The sequence below is a fragment of the Corapipo altera genome, unplaced genomic scaffold, assembly GCF_003945725.1.
Source record: "Corapipo altera isolate COAL_440 unplaced genomic scaffold, ASM394572v1 113, whole genome shotgun sequence".
In the NCBI taxonomy this organism is placed as follows: domain Eukaryota; kingdom Metazoa; phylum Chordata; class Aves; order Passeriformes; family Pipridae; genus Corapipo; species Corapipo altera.
Window position 1 is genome coordinate 10,989,167 of NW_020884895.1, and position 6,433 is coordinate 10,995,599.

Genomic DNA, 6,433 nt, shown 5'->3' on the forward strand with positions numbered 1-6,433 from the left:
AGGATGGAGGAACAATGGGAAGCAGTGATAATTTAATGACAATAAATAAATTAATCTGTATACACTGGTGCTAATACAAATGTTTTGTGAATGGCATGACAGATTTTGCATTATTTTCAAAACAGCCCACAAAACTCTTTTCTTTTGCACCGTAAATTCAATTTAATTTTAAGTAACACGATAAATAATGGCAAATTGAACTTTATTAGGTATTCATGAACACATATAATGCATTCATGTAACACAATTGTTGTTTCTGGCGTTTGTGGTTTAAAGATAGTGCCTTCTGACACGACGTGATTTGTTAGAGTGCAAATTCAGGAGTAATGGCCCTTGGTTTCCCTGGCCAGTGGGTGCCAGTGCCGTGAGGTGGGATGAGGTGTTTAGTTGTTTGACTGGGGTTTGGTGCTGTGGGAAAGCTGCCTTCCCCTCCCTGGCTCCGCAGTGAAGACCCACATGTGGGAAACTCCAGGGGAATTGTGAAGTGGAGATTATTTAATTCCGAAGACAATGCGAACTCCGAGGCATGAATGTCACTCCGGAGAAGCTCCTTCTCCTTGGCAGCTGGATAACGGCGGAGCCGGCCCGGGGAGCTCCAGGGAGCAGCCGAGACACGGCCAAGACGTCTTGGTTTGGGGCCTGGATTGTTCTGTTCCTGCATCAGCCCGGCCAAGTCCTCCTTATCCCGGCAAGGGGAGCCTCAAGGACAGGGCTGAGGGGACCGTCCCCCTCCATCCCCTCCCACTGCTCAGGTTGGCACGGGTGACCCCAGCACGGAGCCACCAGAGGAGGTGACACCTGCACATCCAACTCTCACCTGCTGCAGAGAACACTAAACACCCACTCCTCAGGAGGATGGACAGTATCCAACCCACCGGCTTTTTAACGGAAGCGGATTTATAAAAAAATATTTAAATCGTGACGGGGATTAAATATATCCGTGCAAACAACAGAAATGCAAATTGCAGATGGAAATTCTGTTTGTGCACTTTGTTTTCTCGCACGGGTGGAGCGGAGGAGGGTTTGTGTCTGCAGGAACAGGATGCCAAGTCCTGAACCAGCTCCAGCGCTGGGCTGGGATTTCTTGCAGAGACTTAGGCAGAAAAATAACCACAGTTACTTCGAAAAACTTTTCCTCTTCTTGCTGGATACCCCTTAAATTTAGAATAATTTCAGATGGACAAATTGAAAAGTACACTTGAGATAAAATACACAGTCAGGCGTAGATTTAAACTCCAGATCTAACTCCAAAACCACTTGCAGTTTGACACGGCCCAATGATTTACTGTGCTCATGATTATACCCTGTAAGTAGCAGCTCTGCAAGTGGGAAATAATTCAGTCAGGGCTGTGGAAAAGCAACAACTTTCTTCTGATTGCAGGACTTCAAGGGGAGAGGCACAAAGCTGAAGCCCCACAGTTGCCAGTACTCGAAGGGGGCTTGTAAAAGAGAGGGAGAGCAAATTTTACATGGGCAGACAGGAACAGGACAAGGGGGAATGGTTTTAAACTGAAGGAGGAGAGATGTAGATTAGATGGCAGGAAGGAATCCTTCCCTGGGAGGGTGAGGGGGCTCTGGCACAGGTTGCCCAGAGAAGCTGTGGCTACCCCATCCCTGGAAGTGTCCAAGGCCAGGTTGGACAGGGCTTGGAGCAACCTGGGATAGTGGAAGGTGTCCCTGCCCATGGCAGGGGGTGGAACAAGGTGAGCTTTAAGATCCCTTCCAATCCAAGCCATTCTGGGATTCTGTGATTCCAGGGGATTGCAGAAGCAATTCCATCAGAGGCTGCCCTGTGATGGTGGAGGTTTGGGGTTGAGGGTCCCCATTTCATCCCACCATCTCCTGGGATGAAACCTCTGGTCAGCAACTGTAGGGTATTGTACAATTACCCAGCAGCAGTGAAGGGTGATGATGATGATGGTGATGATGTGCATTTGAGATCCTGACCCCTAAGAGACCTTTCTCCTATTGTGCTCTGCGAAAATAATGCAGCCACACATAAAATAAACTCTTCCACACCCCTTTCCTCTGTGCACGAGGAAACGTTCTCTGAAGGCCCTTCATAAATACCCTGTTCCACCTTCTCAGATTTAATTATAAAAATACTTGAAATACAATAGTCCTTCACATCCAGGTCTCATTTCCTAATTGAGTTTTGATATGGATACACCCCCAGGAGACCCTTGGCTGATGCACATGCCAGATGGAGGGACCGAGCCCTCTCTCCCCTCTCCCTGAAGCAAAGTCACAGCAGGAGGATGTGTCAGATGTCCGGGCTCATCTCTCCATCCCCTCCTGCCCAGGGAGATGGAGCTTGCTCAGGAGCAGTGGATCAGCCCCAAACACCCCCTCAAGTGGGGAACTGGGGGGCAGAGAGGGTTCCTGGGAACCTGCAGTGCCCTCCCCGCCCTGGGAAGGAGGTACTTCAGTCTCTGTGAGGATCTGCCACCCACACTTCCCTGGCCAGTTAGATTGGCAAAATTAATTCTGAGCTAAGGTTTAAGCACCAAATTAGGAGCCAATCCCTGTGAGGTGAGGCCAGCCCTGCCCGCGCCAGCGCGGTGCCCGTGGGCAGCACGTCAGGGCAGGGATGACACCCCGGTGATGAATGACTCGCTCCTATAACACTGCCCAGCTGGAGTGGCTGGAGCAAGCCTTAATTTACTATTTATAAACCTCTCCAGCTGTATTTTGCTAGGCAGAGCAGCTGGCTCGGCGTGGGAGTGTGAAGGAGAGGATGTTAACAGGTTGGCTGGCCGGACTCTGGAGAGCGTTTTCGGCGGCACATGGGAAGGGGTTCACGTGCAGGACAGGGCTGCAAACCCTCCTCCAGCCAGGACTGGGCTGCAAACCCTCCTCCAGCCAGGACAAGGCGGCAAACCCCCGGGGCCAGGCTGGCAAGGAGGATCTGGTAGTGGCTTGTTAAGAGATGGTGTTACTCCAATGATTGCTGATGAGAAATAGCTCAGAAAGGCAGAGCCCAGGGCTGGTGGCTGCCAGTCTGGTACCCACCATGTGAAGTGGGGGAAAACCCCTCATTTAGCTTTTCACCCTCATTTTCCAGCCTGGGCAGCCCCTCACCTCCACCTCATCCCTCTAGCACCCATCCCTGGCAGCGTGGGATGCAGTCCTAGGGGAAGATGTGCCAGGAATCACGGGATGGGGGGGGGGGGGTCCCCCACACCTCAGCTGCCCCACTGGGGAAAACCCCACAGAGAAACAGCAAAACCCAGCAGAAATAGAGGCTTGCAGCACCCACACACCTTCCCTGGGCCAGAACCATCCCAGGGTTCCTGTAATTCCCGTGCTCTGTGCTGGGTGACACATCCCCAAACTCTGCATAGGCTTCTCCTGCTGCTGCTAATGCAAACATTTAATTTTGATGATTTATAGCACAGCTATAAAAAAATCTTTGGATTACACTTTGGAGTCAAGGTCTCAGCTCGAGAGCACATTTTTATAGAGTCAGCATCTCTGTTTTTAAAAGTTATACTTCAATATTAAATATGACTTTTTTTTTTCAGCAAGTCAATAAAATCCCTTTAGACCAGATAATAAACTCATTTCTTCTGGGCTGGCTATTGTTTCTAGGCTGGGTCACGTCCTGAAGCCTTTAAGGCTGTTCCTTGGCCTCTCTGATTAGGAATTTTGCCTTAAAACCCTCTCAGGCACGTGCTTGAGCAGGCACAGACCCACAAACCAAGATTTCCCTCACTCAGGCTCTGTTTTTCAATGCAGTGTGGTTTGCAGAAGAAATCACCAGGGCTTGTTGTGGTCAGTTTGTTCTCCAAGCTCTGACTCCTCTCTGTGGCTGCTCCTGGGCTAAAACGCCACCTGGGCTCAACCCGTTGCTGTGCCTGTTGCTCTTCCTTGTCCCTGTCCCTGTCCCATCCCACCCTGTCCTGGGTTTCTTGTTCCCAGGGCATCTCCACCTCATCCTCATCCCACCACCATCTCCGATGTGCTGCTGTGAAAACCCTCCTCCCACCCCTGTCCCTGTCCCATCCTCATCCCATCCCCTACCCAATCCTTCCCTATCCCATCCCTGCAGTGCCTGGCAGCAGAGCTGGGCTGGGAATGTGGCTGGGATGAATCCCAAAACTCTCTGTGCTGGGATCAGGCCCCGTTCCTGGGCACTGGGGGGTGGCTGCAGGGAGAAGATGCCCCTGGTGGGGGATTTGATGGCCCCAGTCACTGCAGAAGCCAATCCAATGTCACAGTGTGGATGATGTTGCTATTGAAGAGCTGCACAATGAAACACGACTTCTGCCTTTAGAGGCACACAAGTGTTTTATGTTTCCAGAGCTCTCAGAATTACCCTGTAATCTTATTTATTTCCTAATACAAGTTTCTGTGGAAAAGGGTATCATAAGATAAATAGAAATTAACTGATTATGAGGATTGTTGTTCTTTAAGTACATATTTATCAGGCCATTTGCTCATTCTCTTCTAATATCTTGACATAAGAGTGTCAAATTAAACACTACCCAGATTATGATAATACTCAGCACTTTTGTAGCTTTCCTATCTGATTTGCAAAGCTTTTTTTCTCCGCAAATGCACTTGAAGTTGGGGCTTTATAGGGCTTGATAGAATTCATTTCAGGATTAATAAGCCTTCTCTGAACCATTTAACGAAATCTCTGCAGCATCCCAGCCTTGAATAGGGAACGGATTCCCGGCACCAAAGAGCGCTTTAATTAATTTGTCTAATTAATCGAGGGGAATGGAAGTTATTTCCTCGCTGCAAATTGGTCCGTGTTAACAGCGGCAAATGTCAGCTGATTTGGAGGGGTGATGGAGCCTCGGCTCCCCCCACACACGGGGTTATCTGGGGGGGCTGGAGCGGGACGTGAGATCCGATGTCGGCGCCCGTGCGGGGCCAGACGCCCGCGCGAGTCTGTAATTGCTTTTGCCACGTTGCCTTTGTGGAGTCATTCATTCCCAGCCCGGCCTTATCTTGTCATCCCCCGGTGTCATTAGCAATGTTTGAATGCATTAGTGACCAGAGGCAGGTCTAGCAGGCAGCGATTAGAGCAGCCTGAGTGCTGTTTGAAATATTGGGATTGTTCTGCTCCCTTCTATCCAAACAGCGCAGTGAGGTGTCAGTGGCCAGCCTGGGGCTGCTCCGAGGGGGAAACGCTTCCCTCTTTTATCACAGGCCATTGCTTTCACAATTAACCTCCTATTAACTGGGCTCCAGCCCCTCGGTGTCCGGTGAAACAGGACACGTGGTGTCCTGGCTCCAAAGGTTTGTTTAAACGAGGAATGTGCTTGGGAAAGCAGCATCTCACCCCCTCACGGCTCCCTAAAAGCTGCTTCTGCTGATCCCGGGATATATCCACACACATGTGCACCTCCAAGGGCTGGGCGTGGGCAAGAGCTTTCAAACTCCACAGTGAAAAGGAGCTTTACAGACTGAAGGACATCCCGGGGCCAAGAACGAGACACCTGTGGGCTCTCTGACAGCTCCTTTCCTTCAAAACAGTTTCTGGTGTTCTATTTTCTGTGAAGATCCCGCAGCAGCTGCAGGAACACAGGGAGCACAGGGGCAGAAAGGGGAGCAGCCTGGGGGGCGTTGGATTGGTCTTGTCAAATCTGTGGAAGGGATTCTATCCTGTGGTTGCCTATGCACATAGAATTTCCTTTCCCTGGACTCCAGCAAGTAGAAATTGTTACCCCTTCCTGGCTCCCATGGCAAATTAAATCAGATACTTGGACAATTAGTACAATGATCATGTCAAGGGAACAGCCTGGAGATACAGCAAACACACCGTGCGTCTGATAGAGCTGAAAAATCTTTATAGTCAAGATATTTTACACGGAGCCCATTGATTTGCTGTCAATGGTTTTATATCCGAGTGTGTAACAGCGGCCCCGCAGCAAATACAATAAATACCAGCAGCCATCCATCCAACTGGCACCCAGCAGGCACTGCAGGAGCTCAGCTCACGGCCCCAGCACAGATAAATCAACCTGAAAACAAAAGCCAGCACGTAAATCCCACGTACAACCTCCACCCTCACCGGGATGGGAATTCCAAGGGGGGTGGAGAAGCTGCACATCTGGCGGAGCCGGTGGCTTTCCCTGCTCAGCCAGGAGTTTGCTTTTCTCCTCCCATTAAATTTTGCAAACATATTAGAGCTTCTCATCTGTCAGCCCTAATACCAAAGGGCCATATTAGCCCATGGATTACCTGGGCCCTGTCTCCTGCAAACTTTGATAAGACCAGGCAGGAAAAGCTCCAAAAAAGGCACATAAACATTTTGTGCTCTGAGTCTGGTTGATGGAAATGGGCAGCAGGAGATGGGAAGGAGGAATGGGAGGGCTGGACATGAAAAAATACTAGTACTAATACTAATAATACTAATAGAAAGAGGAAGAAGGAGAAGGAGAAGGAGAAGGAGAAGGAGAAGGAGAAGGAGAAGGAGAAG